Here is a 20,675-nt window from a genome sequence, read left to right on the forward strand (position 1 = left end):
CTTGTATAGGCTATGATGGAAGTCTTTGGCACAGTGATATTTTATCAAAGTAAAGAAGGAATCAGAACCCAGGAGCCCTTCAAGAGTCACACATGTAGAAGCCGTAGAGAGGAATCCAAAATACTTGTGCTATTTGTCCTACTCTGCAGCTTAATTCTGTACAGAGAAGCCAGAAGAGATTTCTGGTACACATGTTGAATGCCACATGAAACAGCAGTTATGGGCATAACTGACTGGGTTGAGGGTAAGTTCTGGACCCAAAGGAAGTCAGTACTTTACAGACTGGGCTTCAGGAAGACCAGCAGCCTGTGAGAACTCCTACCTACTATGAGTGTCGTGTCTGTCAGAGATAGCTTCTATGTGGAGTGACAGCCCCTCACATCTCCTCTTACTCAGAATCTGAGTGTAAACACTTCAGAGAGAGACACTCAGACAGACAAGGGAGAATGCAAACATCCACTAGGAGTCAGGAGAGCCCATGTTGAAGCAGAATCCATGAGCTAGAAGGAGGAGGAAACAGAAATACCATGGGCAGGCAGAGCCGTGGTGGAGGGAGGTGAAGCCCACACAGGCTGAAACCATGGATCAGATCACTCCAGGGATAGTTTCAGAAAAAAAATTTGTTTTGTGGATCTCTGTCTGACATTGCAGGCCTTCCAGAGGCCTGACTGAACTTGGAGTTGGATTTCTGTGGCTCATTAATTTATTGAGTATCAGTACTGCCAGTCTTTCCACCCACGGTGACAGACCTTGATCTTGAGTCTGTGCATTGTGATCTGTGGTTCCTAACACCCAGATAGGCTCCTTCTAAACAAAAGGACTGTTGCAATTTCCATGTGTTCCCCCACCCCCTTTCTGGGACTATGCTTAAAAGTATGTTATTGCAATGACTTCTGGGACCAATAAGCCAGAGATAGGCCAAACATCACGAGTGAAGGTCACAGTCAGTCCTTGCTTCAGACACCAGCCACAAGCTCAGGGGTCCCCAGGACTCCTGTACTTCTAACCAACTGGCTACAAGTTCAGGGGTTCCCACTACCTTCTCAGATTCCATAATTCACTAGAATGACTTCTAGAACTCAGGAAAAAGCTATGTTTAATGACTACAGTTTTATTATGGAAGAAAGGATACAAATCAACACCAGCCAGGATGAGGTCTGAGGGGATCCCAAATGTGGAACTTCTGTGTCCTTTTTTTGTGAAGTCAGGATGTATCACCTTCCCGGCACATTGTTAGGTAAGAATATGCACAGAGTATCATTAACCAGGGAAGCTCACTGGAGCTTTGCTTGCGGAACTGTTACTCCAGTTTCATCATTGAAGCCTGATGGATTGAATCAGTGACAATGTAATAGAACACAGTCTCCAGCCTCCCTCCCCTCTGGATATCGGGCTGATATCACATGGCTCAGAACCCTCACTGCCCTAACATGGTGGGTCTTTCTGCTGGGGCCACCCCCCTTCTGACTCTTACATTAACACGAACTATCCAGCCCACCACCAGCCTCCATGATAGTGTGAGTTATCGGGGCATACCCTAAAAACAAAGACATCCCCTTCATTGGGTTACTTCTAAAGATTCAGAGACTTCCTCCCAGGATCTGGGGGACAAATGGCAGCCAAATTCTTTATAACAGTTCTCTCATGCTACTTTTCTATATTTTTTAAATCCCTCTTTCATATTTTTATCTTCAGTCTCTCTGAGCTTCAATTTTTAAATAATTATTTCCCATGTCTTCCCACTAATTCCCAATTTTTTCCTTGACTGTGGCATAATGTACTTTTTAATTCCTCCACCTGTGATTTAATTTCAAAAAATATATTTTGCTTCTAATAGTTATATTTAGTTCTTTTTTTATATCCACCTATTCATTTTTTTATAGCTTCGTCATTCTCGGTCTTTCCTCCACTTTTATTTTATTTTAATTACTTTATTATTTAATGTTTCATATATGGTCACTCTCTGTCCTCTATTTAATAATTTTGTTGACTATGGGTTCTAGGGGGGCTCTAAATGTATTATCAGTTGTTTGTCACCATCAGATCTGTTTCTGTGAAGATTTGGGGCTCTTTGGTTACAAGTTTTTGTTTCATTAACCCTTATCTGTGGGGATCATGAGGGCTTAAGTTGAGAGCCCACCAGACCTTTGCTCCTTGCCCTACCATTTGCACCCCTGGTTGGGAGAGAGTATAAGTAACAGCTTTATTTTCTATACTGCTCTTCCTACTATGACATTAAAGAATAATATGAATTAAACACAGAAGTTTACAATATTTTAAAACCTTAAGAATCCATCTCAAGAAATTCAATGAAAAACATACAGAGTAAGGGATGTGATGAATTTCAATTAAAGATCAGAGAAATTGGGGGTGCCTGGGTGGCTCAGTGGGTTAAGCCGCTGCCTTCGGCTCAGGTCATGATCTCAGGGTCCTGGGATCGAGTCCCGCATCGGGCTCTCTGCTCAGCGGGGAGTCTGCTTCCTCCTCTCTCTTTCTGCCTGCCTCTCTGCCTACCTGTGATCTCTGTCAAATAAATAAATAAAATCTTAAAAAAAAAAAAAGATCAGAGAAATTGTTCTTCCTTCTGAGCTGGGCCTTTGTAAGGTGTGTGAATGTGGTGTAGGGGAGGGGAGGCTGAGGAGGAGGGGATGCCTCTATCCCAGATCAAGGGAGCAGACCTGTTCATGAGCTGGCTGTACTCCGCTGTTCAGACCATGATAGTTATGGGCAGTGTCTATAGCATAGGCCACCAGAGATACAGTGAGAGCACTGAGTACATAGGGTAGCCTCGCTTGTTGGAGGTGGAAAGGGAACTGCTCTGAGTTGATGTACCTGTCTTGCGCCTTAATAGCCAATACATTTTTCCCATGACCTTGAGAAAGCCATTGCCTGTCCCCCAAGAAATCCTCAGTATCCTCCTCCCTTAAAAAGATAATACAACCACTGCCATTATTATTTGCTTTTCAGTACCTCACAGGGTTTTTTCATTCTGCAAAAGCAAATGTGATGACAGGTAAAGATGGCTCTGAAAAAATAGAATTCTTATTAATTCATTGGGGAAAATTCCATCTTTGACATCACATGATTGATTCCTTTGGGTTTAAGGGTTAAATGTTAACTTCCAGATGTTGATGTCAATGTCAACTTGTTAAAGCGTCAGCCCAAATACCTTTGCTCAGTTAGCCTCTACAGGGTTCTATCAGTTGGCATAAGGCCCAGTGGGCACTCATTCAGGCAGGCATGCAGGAAAGTTGTCCTGGACCTTGAAGGTAGGAAGACGGGGGTGTGAAGACCTGGCTGTGAACATTAAGAGAGGTGGGTCCAAGCACCTGCTTCACCACCTCGCCTTTGCTTAGCCCTTGATGCCAACATCCCTTACCCAAATCTACAGTTCAAAAATAAATGGAGTAACAACTCTTTCTGCTTACCATGCTTCTGTCTCATTCCTTACTTGTCTGCTTATTTAGTTTCATTGGCTTTTAGTCAGAAATGCGTCTGTAAAATATTTGGAAGAGAAAATGAAGTAGAGCACTGAGAGTTCAAAGGGACAGAATATAAATAATGAATATGATTTCTGTGGTCAGTTATTTCTTGTTGCTTTGTTTCTTTATCAAAGGCATATTTTCAGAGGCCTGAGAGAGCCCTCCTTGTGGTCCTTAGGAGCTTTGTTACCAGGGAAATGAAAACTAGGCCAAATATATAAATGATACCCATTTGCAGAATCCTAATGGAAACAGAAACGGGCAACAATGAACATGCCACTCTCGCGGGCTCATTTTTCCCTGATAAACAGGCTTTAATTTAAGACTCATCCTTATTATAATATTAATTGCTCAAGTAAGATTTGCAAATTTACATAAACATTAGTTAAAATTGATTAGACAAGCCTTTAGAATGGGCAGATTTTCCCCCCATTTAATTAAGCAGCAAAAATGCCAAACTAATTATTAAACAACCTAATGGAAAGGTCAAAGGATTTATGTCACAAATTTAATACTTTCAGATATCTCCCCTCTAAGAACTCATTCTTGAGATTATTTTGTACAAACATCCATAAGATGTTTTTCTTTGCAAAAGGGCTTTCTGTTTGTATCAGTGGAATCTGTTCTTTCAAAGTCTGAGGGAAGGCTCCAGAAAGCAAGAGTTACAGAGAGACTTCTTATTTTTCCAGGTTTTTGGGGAACATTGCAACTGATACTGTTAACATAGGATGAGTCCATGCCATTCTGACTATGCCAACAAGGAAGAAAATGGGGATTAAAACAATAAAGAAAAAAAAAAGAAATGAAGCACTTCATATGCCCGGAACTGACACTAAGGGATTGTGTTTTCTCTGACATAAGCACCTTGCAGCACTCTGTTGTTGGAAAGGGAATTTCCAATGATTACTTTGAAATGACCCAGAAGATGTTTTTCACCACCATTAAATCTATTTTTACTGTGGCAGTAACACAAGATAAGCTGAGACAAGACAACATAGCACGGCACTACACAATGAACTACTACTTCGGTTATAGAGTGCATATTTTAGCCTAAAATGCAGACTGCTGGAATCCCATTAGCTTATGTGAGAAAAGCAGAAAGACTGTATTCTGGGTTAGGATACCCCCCCCCCCAAAAAAAGGATTTTAAGTTGGTTCTTCAAAATGGAATTATCCTGCTAGCAGTTTCGTGGGGATGTCGAGGCTAGCAACAGAAAAAGAAGAGAGAAACCACTAAGGAAACAAAATATTAGCTCGTGTTTACAAATACATGATAGTTGTTTGTATAAAATGGTGTTGCCTGGGGCTGAAGAATGTTGTGGGACTTTTCAGACCCAGAGAACATTTTGGGGAGCAGAAGAGACATTGGTTGGGAGCCACTCACTCTCTGGCCTGATGCATGCACCAAACCCTGTTCCAGTGCGCGATCAGTGAGTGATGTGGTAGCGGGGAGGGTGTTCATGTGTCTGCGTTCTGCAGAGAGACAACTGGCACTGATTGTCTGGGACCTCTGACAGGTTATTTAACCTGAGTCTCAGTTTTCTTATCTTTCAAATTGAGATAATAGTACATACTTCATAGGTTTGTTGTATATATGAAATGATGCATGTATAAAATACTTAGAATACAGACCTGTATAATGATGATGATTCTAGTTATTGTAATCATCATCTCTCTTCATCTTGGACAGAGTTATTGCTTCTTTCTGAGTACTAAGGAACAAGAGTGGGTGGTATTGATAAGGCAGATGATTCTAGGTAATAAGGAGTGGGTGAATAACGCATCATTGAAATCTGGTCTTTTTGCTACAAGGCATTTCTGGACAAATATTATGAAGCATTATCTTGAGTTGATTGTAATTTCCCAGGGGAACACTATTATAATTTAATTCTATAAATGTGAATTGAGCACCATTATGTCCCAGGCATTGTGCATGGCTTGGCACGGTAGAAGTAGAAATAAGAGGATGGTTTCCACCCCTGTTCCCACCCCTCATCCCCAGATTCACAGTCGAATGAGAACAGGCCATCCAGAAACTAGTAACCTGAATACAGGTAAGATTCTGGCCAGTGGGATCAACAGCCTGGGGCTAGTTTGAGTCAGTCTCCCTGGGTTTGAATCCCAGCTCTACCTCTTATGACCAGGTATCTTCCTAAAATTTCCATACCTGTTTTTTTCACTTGTAAAATTGGGATTAATAAAACCATCATTATGTGGGATATTGGTAAGAGTAAATGAGGTGATCTCTGTGTTGGTTTGTGGCCCTCTGGAACTGCCAGAGTGAAATCTGAATCTACCATCTATACAAGAAGGGCAGGCAGAGACCAAAGAAAGAGGCAGGTGGTCCAGGTGGCAGTTTTAATAAGCAAGTGAACTTACATATAAGGCTTGTCTTGGATGGCAGCAAGACAAATGGATTCCTATACCCATCTGCCAAATCTTAAAAGTTTGTAAAGAGGCCTTGACTAGGTTTAGTCATGAATAACGTGTCGGTTTTATCAACACCACATCACTTTCTCAAGGCTGTGTCCTTGGATCAGCCTCTGTGAGTGGGAAAGCCAGGAGATACCCACATTTCAAGGACAGGGGAGGAGAAGAGGCATCTCTGAGTGCCTGGGTCCACTTCATGGGTCATTAGACATGTGACTTTCCCCAATGCTCTGTCGTGTTTAGCATCAGAGCCTGCCACATGGTAAACCCTCAGTATGTTAGATTTACTCTTTTTACGCATTTTATGCAATTGGAACACAGAGAAAATACCCATACATTACGATGGAGGGAATGAAGAAAGTTCTGTTAGTGGTGTTGCTGTTGTTTTTTAAGTTAGCTATAGTAGGACTTTGATTAGTGGAGGAAGATGGAACAAAAGACAGGGAGGAAAGGAGGGAGAAAGAAAGAGAGAGGGAGAGGGAGTGAGACAGAAAGAGAAAGAAAGAGAAAAGAAGGGAATGAGAAGGAATAACAGGCAGAGGAACTTTCCAGAATGGAGAGTGCCCTGACTATCCAGGGAACAGCGAGTATGTTAGAAGCTGGACTAGAAGGGCTGAGCCGCTCTGTAGTTTAGGTCAGAATACAAAGACCTCCCTCAAACAAACAAACAAACAAAAAAAAACCTGCAAAGACCTCCCTCAGTGTCTACACTAAAATTGTTTTCCTGTCCAGGGACTCAATTGCAATAAAGGAGAGCTTTGTGCTGGGCAAGAGAACGATAGCACAACTAAAAACCTATGATTGTTTAAAATGACAAAATGCAGGTCCAAGTCTTATAACATGGGTCAGAATAGACATTGATTATGTAAGAGGACATCAAATATTTGGATGAACTGAAGAGGCAAATGAACACCAGCAACAACTAAAACGAACACTAGTGCTGATATTGATAAAGCTTCATGAGAGTTTGGTCTGTGTATTTACAAGGACTTTGCTGAGTATGATTTGCGCATGTGTAAAAAGTGACCTTTGACATTTTAATGTCAGAATTCATAACATTCCTTTGATTTGAGGTCTATCCTCAAAGATGAGATCTCCAATCACTTGCTTAAAAGTAGCCACTACAGACTGGAATCGATGGATCATATGAAAATTCCATTTTGAGTAAGCGACTCATTACTTCCTAAGGTGGCCATCCCATTTTTCACCCCCAGCAGCAATGCATGATGGTTCCAATATCTTCACATCTCACCAGCATTGGTAATTGTCTATTTTTTTTTTTATTATATCCATCCTCGTGGGTATGCAGGGGTATCTCATTATGGTGCTGATTTACATTTCCCTTATGGCTAAAGATGTTGAATGTCTTTTCATGGACTTATTGATCATTTCCATGTCTTGGAGAAATGTCTGTACAAGCCTTTTGCCCATTTTAAAATTGTGTCATTTGTCTTTTTATGGTGAGGTAGTAAGATATTTTTAAAATGTATTGTGGATATAAGTCCCTGAAGTGACATGTGATTTGAAAATGTTTTGTCCCACTTCGTGAATTCTTTTCAGTTTTGTTGGTGCTGTCATTTGAAGCAAAACAGGTTTTCAGTATTGATGATGTCAGATTTATCTTTTTTTCTTTCCCTTCCCTTCCCTCCCCCCCCTTCCTTCTGGCCTTCCTTCCTCCCTCTTTTCCTCCTTCCTTGCCCCCTTTCCTCTCTCTCTCCCTCATGCCTCCTTCCCTTATCCTCTCTCTTTCTTTCTTTTGTCACTTGTGCTTTTGATGTCCTATCTAGAAAATCATTGCCTAATCCACAGTCACAGAGTTATGCCTCTGTTTTTTTCTAAGTAGTTTATAGTTCTAGCTCTTAGATTTAGGTCTACATAACGTTGAGTTAATTTTTGTATATAATGAGGTAGGAGGCCAACTTCATTCTTTTGTATGTGAATATCCAGTTGTCCCAGTACCTTTTGTTGAAAAGAATTATCTTGGTACTGTTGTCAAAAGTTAGTTGATCATATGTGAACTTTTATTTTGGTCTATTCTTTTTCATAGATCTCTATCTCTACCCTATGCCAGTACCATATGGTCTTGATTATGATCTTTGTAGTACGGTTTCAGACTAATAAATGTGAGTTCTCATACTTTGTTCTTTTTCAAGTTTGTTTTGGCTACTTGAGTCCCTTGCATTTCTGCATGAATTTTAGGACTAGCTTGTCAATTTATGTGAAAAAACAAGCTTAAACTTTGACAGAGATTGTATTGAATCTATAGATCAATTTGGAAAATATTACTATCTTTACAATGTTGAATCTCTCAGACCATGAAATTTATTCTTAAATATTATATTCTTTTGAATATTTTTGTAAATGGAATTATTTTTCTTGATTTAGTATTTTGGATCTTTCAATGCTATTCTATATAAATTCAACTTATTTTTGTAAATTGATCTTATAGTCTATAATCTTGTTGAACTTGCTTATTTTCTCTGGTAGTTTTCAAAACACATTTCTTAGAATTATCAATATTTAAGATTACGCCATCTGTAAATATAGTTTTACTTCTTCCTTTCCAATTTGGATGCCTTTTATTTCTTTTTCCTTATCCAATTGCCCTGGCAAAAATCAATTAGGTGTAGTTTTGACAAGATCCATCTTTATATCTGCTAACATCTATTTACTTTCATCTTCAGTATTTCATTTTTCTAGCCTTTTTTTTTTAGCTGATGTCCTTCAGATTACATGAATATATGTTAGTCAAGCTGCGGAAAGGTAACCCTGCCAGAGATTTCCATGCATCTGGGACAAATGGAATGCCAATTTGTTTCCTTTTCCCTTTCCCTTTCTACTTTGAAGATTAGATAGAAAAGCAAGTCAAGAACAGCTAGTTTGTACTACGTGCAAGGCACTAAACTGAGAGATACAGATTGATTATCTTATTTCAGTGTCAGTAAGTCAATGAAGATGTTATAACTATCTCCATTTAATAAAGAAAACTAAGTTTAGAATTGTCAATTAGTTTATTTCAAAGATGTAGCTTGGAAATTGTGGCTGCATAAGTGGAAAATTGATGGACGAGGGAAAACAATGATATCACCTAAGAGGAATCTTCTATTTGAAATCTGTAGCTATTGATGTACATACATCTATTTTTAAAAATGTCATTATTGTGGGATAGTGTTGTCCTTAAAAACAGGGATTTCTGCATGAATTGAGTACTAAAAAGTGGATTGTGAGGAAAATAAAAAGTGTGACATTGCCTATAAGTTCAATAAAGCTCTTCAAATGTCTTGAAGAACTTTATTGTCTCTACCCTATTTGAGTTATCTGATCTTCATATAGATCTTGTGCCTATTTTGCTAGATTTATGCTTAAAATATTTCAATTTTGGTGCTAATATAAATAGCATATTTATTTTTAATTTCAAATTCCAATTGTTCATTGCTGGTATACAAAAAGTGATTGACTTTTTGTATATTAGTGTTGTATCCTGCCACCTTGATATGATCACTTACTCCAATTCTTTGTTTTGTTGTTGATTCTTTGGGATCTTCTATGTAGACAATCATATCATCTGAGAATAGAGACAGTTCTATTTCTTCCTTCCCAATCTGTATACCTTTTATTTCTACTCTTACTACATTAACTAAGACTTGTGGTGCAATGTTGAATACAAGGGATGAGAAGGGAAATCATTGCCTTTTTCCTGATCTTAGTGGAAAAACAAAACAGTTTCTCTCTATTAAATATGATATTAGCTATAAGTTTTTCTGTAGATATGCTTTATCAAGTTGAGGAAGTTCACCTCTATTCCAAGTTTTCTGTGAGAGTTTTTTTTTTTTTCCCTATCATATATTGGTGTTAGATTTTGTCAAATGCTTTTCCTGCTTCTATTCATATGATAATGTAAATTTTCTTCTTTAGCTTGTTGATGTGATAGATTAATTGTTACCATTTGATCATAGTATATAATTCTCTGTATACATTGTTGGATTTGATTTGCTAGTATTTTGTTGAGGAGTTTTGGATCTATGTTCAGAAGACATATTGGTCTGTCATTTTCCTTTCTTGTAATGTCTTTATCTACTTTTAGTATTAGATAATGTTGGCCTCATAGAATGAATAAAATATTCATTCTGCTTTTATTTTCTGGAAGAGATTGTAGAGAATTGTTATTGTTTCTTCCTAAAATATTTGGTAGAATTCACCAAGGAAACCGTCTGGCCCTGATCCTTTCTATTTTAGAAGATGATTAATTAGTGTTCCAATTTCTTTAATAGATATAGGTCAATTTCACATTACCTCTTTATTCTTGTATGAGTTTTGACAGATTGAATCTTTCAAGGAATTGATCCATTTCATCCAAGTTATCAAACTTGGGGGGCAGAGGTTATTTGTAATATTTCCCTATTATCCTTTTAATGTTCATGGGATCAATAGTGAGAGCCCCTCTTACATTTTATAATAGAAGGAAAGACATTTTAGAATATGAAAATCATGAACTTTATAGTAGGATATTCCATTTTAAATAATAATGAAGTATCAGTTCTCCAATCAACAAATATTTACTGAGCTCTTATAATATTACCAGAAATGGCTTTAACATTGCACTGAATGAATTGATGTTCCTGTATTCACTGTGGCCACCTTCTTTCCATTGGGAAAGAGGGACAGTAAGGGATACCTTTATATTGAATTTTTTAAAAGTCCATCAAAATTGAGATCTTGACCATGTATCACTCACTATGCTAAACCCCGCTGCACATTTTATTTCAAACTTGGGATAACCTTGTGAAATATGTAGCACTTCTGACAAAAATTAAACATAGATGAAGTAAGTAATGCCGTAGGTCTCAGTCACAGATTGAAAAAGTCAAAATTTTAACCAAATCTGATTTCAGAGCTCTGATCTGACCCTGAAAGTTCTGAAGTTCATATCAGTTATTCAGATGTTAACATTAGATATTATAAGTAACAAAATTATGGTTTTTTTCTGAGAAAGACCTCTTCAGCTTTTCCTTATAAATGAAATTCTAAGATTTTTCAAGTAGAAAATACTTAGAACTTTTCAAGAAGCTTTAATTTTGTGTAATAATTGATTAGATCTATTATTTAGAATGATTAGAGCTGTGGGAGCACTCTGCAAATCCTTTGAAATTGATTTAAAAAATGTGCTGTTATCTGATAGCAGTCATCAGTTTGCTACATCATTTCAAAGTTCTCTGTTATTTTCTGTGACATTTCTCAGATTACCTAGAGAATGCAAGCTGTTATAACAGCTTCTTTTATCAGCCATCTCCAGTGGCTCAACCAACTGAGACTTGTATAATGTTTTTGGAATCCATGTGGACCTTACCAAAGATGGACTGTTTGAAAGATAATAGTGTTGATGTCTAGTCTCTTGTTAAGATCAACACTTACTGGGTGATATTTTTATATTAATAAAAGAAGCTAGCTTAATGCTAAATCTTTGTTCTTTGAAAGAGTAAAGAGGGTTTTCTTACAACTAGAGTAACCACAGGTAGGGAGTTATCAACTGGTATTCTTTAATATGAAAATTCAATGATAAACCCACTTGAAAAATTAAGTTTATTTGGGGCACTTGGGTGGCTCAGTCAGTTAAGTGTCTGCATTGGCTCCAGTCAGGATCTGGAGTCCTGGGTTCAAGCCCCAAATAAGGCTCCCTTCTCGATGGGGAGCCCGCTTCTTCTCCCTCTGCCCCTCCCCCTGCTTGTGCTCTCTAACTCTTCTCTCTCAAATAAATAAAATCTTTAAAAAATTATATTTATTATTTGTATCCTATTATCCAAATTTGTACCTTTTCATTATATATTTATAATTCTATGTGATTTCACATTGACTTAAGTATCTTTACAAGCATTCAATAGTTTTAAAAAATATTATGTGTTTTATTTTAAAATTTTGTGTTGGCTTGCAATGAAATAATATTGCTCAGAAGACCGCTGTTTTTTTTAAGGTTTTATTTATTTATTTGACAGGGAGAGAGAGAGCACAAGGAGAGAGAGTGGCAGGCAGAGGGAGAGGGAGAAGCAGGCTCTCTGCAAAGCAGGGAGCCACATGTGGGCCTTGATCCCAGGAATCTGGGATCATGACCTGGGCTGAAGGCAAGATGCTTAACCGTCTGAGCCACCCAGACACCCCAGAATACCACCACTTTATGACATCTATTTTCATGACATCTATTTTGTACACTAAATACAGGAATAAGAGTGTTTTTTTTTTTTTTTTTTAATTGGCAAGTTATCAGCATTGTTAAGGAATATAAGTAAAACATAGGTGACAACTTTCTGAAAATCCTCAGAATCCCACCAAATAGACTGCAGCCTGATTAACTTATATGTATGTTGATACAAGTTTCTAGACCTACTGTTACACTGGTGGGACCAGAAGTATTGGTTTCTAGGGATTTCCAATTTATAAAGTGTTCTGTAATAAACCTATTACACTGTTGGCATGTGTTTGTTAAAGCTGGAAAAATATTATTACTGATCTTCAAATGCCTACTGCATTTTCCCTACACTTTTTCTTTCTTTTATCTTCCTGTAGGTGAAACAGGATGAGTATCTTAAGTTGTACCTGATCCCTGATGGTGAACTATATTTTTTGTTGACATCTGGAGAATCACTTTCTTAAATCATTATAAAAGAGCAGCATGATGAGGATCACAAAGTCTGAGGCCAGGTAGCCACACACAATCCCAGCTGTACCACCTACTACTTACATAATTGCAAGCAAATCATTTAACCCTGTGTTCCTTGGTTTCTTCACCCAGATTGGGGATGATAGTATTATCCACATCAGACCTCTACAAAATAGTTGATAGATACTAGAATTTATCACAAACATTAGTATTTATTCTCAACACATCATTAGAATTTAGTCCATGTCCCTGCTTCAGCTGACAGAAAATTCTGTTTCTCTGGGATCACAGAGTAGGGTGGGATTATGATTGTGCCTCATTCTATTGAGATTTTTAAAGCCAGTTCACTAAAATGTTTCAGCATTTACTTTAAAGATTTTTATTTATTTATTTGATAGACAGAGAGAGATCACAAGTAGGCAGAAGGCAGGCAGAGAGAGAGGGGGAAGCAGGCTCCCCGCTGCAGCATTTACTTTATAGGAGGTCATGAAGGATCCAATATTTTAGAAAATTAGTTTCATATAATTTTTGAATCAGGAGAGTAAAATATTTTCAGAGTTATTAAATGTAAGTTGAAAAATATAGTATTGGACTTCTTGAAAATCCAAGACTACCTCTGAAAGACATGGTAACTTTTTCTTCACTTGCTCGGGAAAAAATGTACCAAACTCCATTGTTTCTAGGCAGGTAATTTAAGATAAGGGAATGTGATGGTTCCCAAGGAATTGGGATCAAAACAAATAATCTGTGCTCGTACAATAAGTGCTGGTGGATCCACTTTGGATGTTGTTTCTCGGGAGCTGAGTGAAGTGGGTTTAGGGAATTAGGAAACAGGGCTCAGACTTGCCTGTTCTAATCTTGAACCCTCTAAGTGACTGCAGAAGCACAAATTCCTCATTCCGAGCGAATGTTTAACCATAGATCCATCCAAAGTAAACTTCTCTCTAGTTCCCTTTGCTTTGATTTATCTAGTTGGTGTTTCTAAAAGCATCAGGTTAAAATCACTCTTCCATAGTAGTTTATATAGCTTCTGGCATCAAATATAATCTCTGTTCTTCTTGCCCCAAGAGTCACTTCTGGATAAAGTACTGCAAAAGTGATATTTAGGCTATAGAAGTTTCAGGAAAGCACCTTGATGATTTCCAGCTATGAAAATTATATGCTTCATGTGAGACCTTATTTTCTGCTTTGGCAGGAGAAATCCTGAAATAGTATGGGGACAGAAGTTAAAATATTACAGGCTTGGCTACCCTGTATCACCCAGGAAAGGGTAACAGCAGCTTTTTGTGCCTTATAGTATTTGGGGGAAAACAGAATAGCATCTTAAATAAAGTTTAAAGTCATACAAAGTGAAACTCTGGTAGAGATAACTCAGGCAAGAGGTGTTTGTTGCATATTTACTATGTGTAGACTAGAAGCTGTAGCATATGGGAACAGGTAAATATACCATTTTAATTTCATGATAACCCTAAGGAATAGAAAGGCTCTGTGCCTTGGAGAGGTGAGAATGGAGTAGATTAATCATAAGCATTAAATAAATAGAAGAGACATGAAGGCTTTACAATTCAGATAAATTATATCTAGTTGATGAATTCTAAGCTGTGCCTCAACAAGAAGATGGGACTTTATTTTGCTTTTAAAGGATGTAAATATTTTGACTAGAGGAGCAGAGGGGGTGTGGCCTGAGATGAGAGCAAGAACGAGAATAAATTCTAGGTCCGTGGTGTAAACAATGAAAGATTTCAGAGGTAGAAGAACCCTAGCTGCATTCAGTGGATGTTGAGTGACGGATTTGGCTGGAGCCCTGTTTTAATAAAGGTGAAGGTGAAAATTCTGGAGAGGGCATCTTGGGAGAGGGCGATTTAAGTCCTTAAGGCACTGAGCTTTTGGATGGTTTGGCAGGGGTGGTTCTTAAATATTCTCAGGAATGAAGTAAATTTGGGAAGTTAGGGGATGTGGATTTGAAATGTCTGGTCTCATCTTGAACTCTGTAAGTGGAAGAGCTTTTTAGGATGATTAACTTGTGTGCATGATAGATTAGAGAGAGTGGCAGAGGGGAATGCCAGGATGAGTCTGGACAAGTTTGGTATGGTGGCGGTTGCTAACTTGCGCACCCCAACATCCATTATCCCCTTGCTGCCTAGGACCCAGGAACAGAAGGCTGTTTTTCCCCTGAGGAGAGCTAAGATAAAGTTGTCAGCCTTCTCGCAGTTCGCTGTGGCACATACCTGAGTTCTGTCTGGTGAAATGTAAGCAGAAGTATGTGCGGATGTCCAGGAAGGAGCAGGCTCACTGTTTATTACTTCCTCCCATTGGCTTAGAAGAGCCATGTGACAGCAGGAGCACCACCCACTGTCCTGGACCGCAGCGTGCTCTGGCTCCTGCAGACGGTAGACAGCAGACAGGTGCGGGGATGGTGGAGCAGAAAGGAGGGTTGGTATGCAGTCTCTGGTCACCTCCTGGAGCTGCCCCACCAGCCCGCATGCCTAATGCAGGACTTTTTTTTTTTTTTTTTTTTTTAAGTGGAAATGGGGAATAAACTATTATCTTATTTAGGCCATCTTTAGTTGGAGTTTTTCTGTTTTAGGAAACCAAACTTGATCCTAAGAAAGTGGTTTGTAACAGAAGGAAAAGAAGTGGTATATGCAAAAAAAAATTATTCATTACTGTTAGTTGGAGGAGTGGCAGATTGGCAAACTGGTGGTCTCCTCCAGCAGCCTGAGTTGCCCAGCCCGTTCCTTGGTACTCCATCTGAGGCAATTTTTGGACTCAATCTGTTTATTTATAAGACAATGACTATTCTTGATTTAAGTGTTTGGAGCCTTTCCCCTTCTAAAAATTGTATTTATCTAATATTCCTTTTATTCTAGAGGAAGAGAATTGATATCAGCGGAGCATTTACTATGTGCCAAATGGCATGATATATTTTACATATTTTATCTTTTAAAATTCTCATAAAAGCCTATGGAGGGAGTTATGAACTCTGTTTTCCAAAAGAGAAACTGACACTTAGTGCAGACACTGTTTACAAAGCTATTGACTGAGGTGGGGTCCAGACCATGGCCTGCAGGAACTCACAGTCCATAACTTTCCATCACAGCAATGAATTTGAAGGGCTCAAAATATCCATGTGATGTCATAGCCAAGTGGGAAATACGGTATGCTTGTATACATGTGTGTGCAATATAGTTATAAAATACGATCAATTTTTCACATCAAAGTTTTGCTTCTGAGTTCTCTCTTTTAAAAAAAGTATTACAAATTATAAGCAGTTGTCATGTCAGCTTCATCTGATAGAATCAGTGTAAATTAAATGTTGATATTTTACAGTAGACACACTTCTCAAAATAAATATTTTTCAAATTAATAAAGTTTAAAGAAACATTTCATTTAAGGCAGAATGTCCCTGAAGCAGTAAGCCAAACCCTGCATTTCATAATCGCCCATTGGAGCATGTGACTTTTGGGTGTCTGGCTTGTTCATGAGTTACTGTCTTTTTGGAGGGGGGAAGGGAGGTGAATCTCCTCTTCCCCACTCATCTATAAGGCAGCCTTCTCACCCTGCTTCTGCATCTGCAGAGACACCTTCTTATGCTCACTGATTTAATAGCAATCAAATACCATAATAGGCATTTTGTGTTTCTCCTGTTATTACTATGCATGTATAGCTGTGTTCTCACATGCACTGAAGACACATGGGATAGAGAAGGCTTTCCTTTTTGCAAATTTGGGAATGAGATAATATATGAACAGGGAAGCAGGCCATTTCTTTTTAAGAATGATTCTGCTTTTTACAATCAACGAATCTTTTTTTTTTTTTTTTAACTTGGAGACAGATAGGATTGAAAATGTTTTATGATTCATGGTGTGCTTAAAATGTTAGCAGACTGCCAGAAAGCTGCAGGATACATCAAGATTTTAAGTAGCCCCCCCCAACCCCGCCCGCCAACTTCCTTTATGCTGCTAGGGGTAAGACATGGGAGTGGAGATTGCTCGAATGTTTTGAGGTTCTGTAGCCAGGAGCGAGGCAGTGAAATATATTTCAATGGGAATTGGAATTAAGATGTTTCCTTGGTCATTCTTTGTAAAAAATTTATGATTATTCTGCCAGAAGTGCACATTTAAAAATCTTTTATGTATAATAAATTGCTTGTCATGAAGTGTGAAGAACTATAGGAAGTGTAAACATGTCAGTATTTCATAGATGAATATTAATGCTGGACACAACCTTTGTTCACATGTTTAGGCAAAATGGGAGATTCTTGATTTGCTATTAGCTTAGCTTATGTGGAAAGCAGTTAATGGTAATTTCTCTTATTTAAAAAAAAAAAAAAAGCTCTTTATTTCTCTTCATTTGGCTGTTGGAAGCATCTGAGGGCCACAATGATAAGAGTATATAATTTTGGGCTGATTTAGACTTCTTTGCATGCAGCTCACTTTCTGCATGGTAGCACTTTATTCTGCCTAAGAAAATTTTTGCAGATTTCCCATGTGTCAGAAGGGGACAAACAAAATTCCTACTTTTCTCCCTGGGTGTGTTTGGCGGAGGCCAGGAGAAAGAAAAAAGGAAGGGGCAGTTGCCTTACACACCATCCACATGTACAAGAGAGTGGCCTCTAGATACCCAGATGCTCACTTCAAATAAATGATGCAGGGTCTGGGTCACAAATTGGGCTGGCCAATTTATTTTCAGATTTGTTTTTCTTTTCTCCTTGTTTTTAGTACATTTCAGGAAAAGAATGTTCCATTTGATACCTGATTAAACATAAAATTGCTATTTTTTTAGATTGCCTATTATCAAAGGTAGGTATTAAGCTAGCTGTTTAAGTGTCTGAAATTATTCAGGTTGTATAAGCACTGTGGTTTTGTGGCCATTCACTGTTCTTAAAATTAGAAGACATAAAAGGGCCCATTCTGTGGAGACTGGAATAGATCTGGGGCAAGGGGTACTGGTAGGTATTCAGGGACAGACTTTTAAATTGCTAACTGTGTACATATTACCTGGAAAAAAAGAGAACTTTTTAAAAGTTTTGAGTATGTTAATTTTGCTCTCAGCTGAGTTCCTGCTTCCTTGTTTGAGGGAGTTCTGGTCATGGCATATGCAATATATGATTTTCCACCAAATAGTTATAAAATAAATTTATGAAAGTTGTTACCAAGGATAGTGAGCTGCTCTATGAAAGAAGGATTCTACAGTTTAAGAACTTACGTGAAATGCTTGGTTTGTGTTCTCCCTTTGGGATTTACAATATAAATTCTCACAGAAGTCTTTTAATAAACAAAAGTGTTTAACCTGGGAATTACCATGGAAGAATGCTTTTCTAAATAGTATTTAGATGGCTCACAGAACTTTTTTGGAAATCCTGGTGGAAGATATTGTAATTTGATCTCTTGTGCTGGGGCTACTTGTAGAGTTTACCCAACTGTTGATGGAGCGAGCCATCGTGGTGAGGAGCCCATTCCAATGGCAAGATTCTCATGCCCCAGTAATTAGCTTGCTCCATTAAGTTCTTTCCGTTTGTTGTTACTGTTTTCAGCTCTTTAGGACCTAGGGACCAGGTCACTATTAGTCACTATTATTGCTCTGTAACAAAATCCCTGATACCCCAATAATTTTAGAAATACGATCATTTTCTTTGAGCCCGTGTGCTCTTGCGACCAGGACTCTGGGGTGGGGGCGGGGGACACTGGGTATGCTGATGGATTACTAAGGGATTGCCTGCCACTTGCATGTCTGCTCATTGCTTGCTGGTTAGACTCCAGTAATAGCCTGGATTCCTTCTCTTTGCACAAAATCCTGGCTATTGGGTGTCATTCATTTAACAAATGATGCATTTAACAAATTCATTCATTTAACAAATGCCTACTTTATCCCAGACATTTTTCTTGACTCTGGGTACAGCAGAGAACATATCAGATAGAACTTTGTTCTAATGGAGCTGATATTGAGGGCAGCAGACAACAAACACATAAGTAAGTAAATAATGATGTGTTATGAATAGATGTAAAAATAGAGGAAGAGGGTTGAAAACCTACAGTGACAGAATGCATTGCTGTTTTAGATGGCTAACCAAATCTTCCTGAGAATCTCTTCTAAGGATCTAGTTCTGCGCTCTAGATCTGTTTCTCTGGTGATCGGGTAAGGGTAAAAAATACCAACTATGTTATTAAGCAAACTTACGATACAAATGATGCTGTATTGGTAGATTGCATCAGTATCTGATGGGGGTGACATGCTTTGGGCTTTTCTGACTCCATGAGTCTTACAGCCAAGCATATTGGTTTCGGGGACACAGTAAGATACGCACATTAATTTATTATCAGAGTTATTGGCTCCTGTGGGACAGGAAGCTTTTATGCCTGGTCAGCGCCCACACCACCCTAGTGGTTCTCTTCTCCCTACCCTGGTGTGGCCTGTGACAAGGGACTTCCTGTAACATTGCCCACTGATGTAGAGAAATACCTGAGACTATGGCTTGGCCCACTCAAATTGGTTTCTGTCACACAGCCTTCTCAAAAAACTGGTGTCACAGTGGCTTCAGCTCTCTTCTAAGACTGCATGTTTCATTTAACCTCCAAAGGTCTCCTGGTGGGCATAGCAGAAGGGGCGGTGCTGATGAGCAGAAGAGGAAATGGGAAAGTGAGCAGGGGGAAAAGCATTTTAGCCAGGGAACAGCAAGACAGGTTTACCATGATTGAAGAAAAGCAAGAAGACTAGTGTAACCTGAGAAAAGATTCCAGAAAATTTCCATACTCATGATTTCATTCCTGTGACTAAACTTTTGGAGAAGTAGGTATGGTCAAGAGAGAGCCTTCCAAAGGCAGCATTCTCCAAGTTCCATTGGGAATCACCAGTTTTTGTTTGTTCTAATGTTCATTCACGATTTTTAAAAATGCATTTTTATGTTGTTTTGAAGCAACTAAACTGCAAATTGTTTTATAATGTATACACCTGATTTTGTGCTTTTATTTTAAGTATCACATCCCCTTATAGCTACACATTTTTCCCAATGTAGGAAATTGGGGGAGAGATCACTGCCTCTTCTATTACCTTCTCTTTCTGCAACTTTCCCCTCTTCCCTGTGTGTTTAATATAACTGACACAATCCCAGGTAAGATAAGCATCATTGTCTGACATTCTCAGATGCAAAAGTAAATGACACAACTGACAGCATAAGGTGGTAAAGCGGAAATGTGAACACTGGTCATTTAACAGTTTTTTCTGCTACCCCCTGGCGGTTGGATTTTTGACTAATGAGGTTTGTATCTGATGGCCTTGCTCTTTTACAATAGTCTGTAGGTAAATTTCTTGTCTTTGAATCTTCCTGCGGTTCCCCTCTGCCTCCCAAAGAGCCAGTCCCTGCCCTGAATCTCTTATTTTGGACCCCTAACAGCCATCTGCCTTGCTCTGGCTGTTTCTGGTTGTGGTCTCAACTGTTCCACTTCCACTTCTATTTTTCGTACCTGACAGTTGGTAAGCCATCATCGGCAAGGATCACCTCTTTCTGATGCTTTATCAGTCGGCCATTGGTGGAATTCTGTGAGTTGGTGTATTCCAACAGAAGGTATATTTCTAGGCAACGGAGGGAGAAGTTTTGTGGTCTTCCCCTTTCCCATTCCAAATTTGATCTCTTGATGTGTATCTCTGAAGAACTCTTAGGAAATTAAGGTTACTACAAGTAACGTGGTTTGACTAGAAGAACTGAAATCCAGCTGAGGGTTCAGAGGCAGCAACAACAATTGGCAGTAGAGAGTTGTTGGTGAGGGGAGACTATGGCTGACTGAGAGAAGGAACAGCAGCTCCACTACAGGAAAGCCAGACCCAGACTGTAGCCAAGAGCCAGCAACTAAAGAAGATGGACTATCCAGACTTGAAAATGGAATAAGAAGCTGGGCAGAAGGGAGGATAACAGAAGAATCAAAAAGGGAAGATGGAAGCTTTTATGGAAATGCCATCTAATAGAAATACAGAGCAAGCCACGAATAAGAGCCGCACTTGTGTTTAAAATTTCCAGTAGTCATGTCACAAAAAAGTAAAAAGAAACACATGAAACTAATTTTAACAATGTATATAATTTTTATTTGATTTATTAATTTTTTTAGTATAGGTAC

The 20,675-nt window shown here is 38.6% G+C and overlaps 1 long non-coding RNA gene across 1 annotated transcript; it reads right to left on the reverse strand.

Moving 5' to 3' along the window:
* Positions 1–1,116: 1,116 nt before the first annotated feature.
* LOC131830348 (uncharacterized) lies at positions 1,117–20,086 on the reverse strand. Its single transcript, XR_009353120.1, has 4 exons — positions 20,028–20,086; positions 5,115–5,194; positions 3,429–3,495; positions 1,117–1,324 (listed from the first exon to the last, which is right to left on the reverse strand). It is a non-coding gene; the product is annotated as an uncharacterized LOC131830348 (long non-coding RNA).
* Between the last annotated feature and the right edge of the window lie 589 nt (positions 20,087–20,675).

Source organism: Mustela lutreola, chromosome 4, assembly GCF_030435805.1.
Source record: "Mustela lutreola isolate mMusLut2 chromosome 4, mMusLut2.pri, whole genome shotgun sequence".
NCBI classification, from domain to species: domain Eukaryota; kingdom Metazoa; phylum Chordata; class Mammalia; order Carnivora; family Mustelidae; genus Mustela; species Mustela lutreola.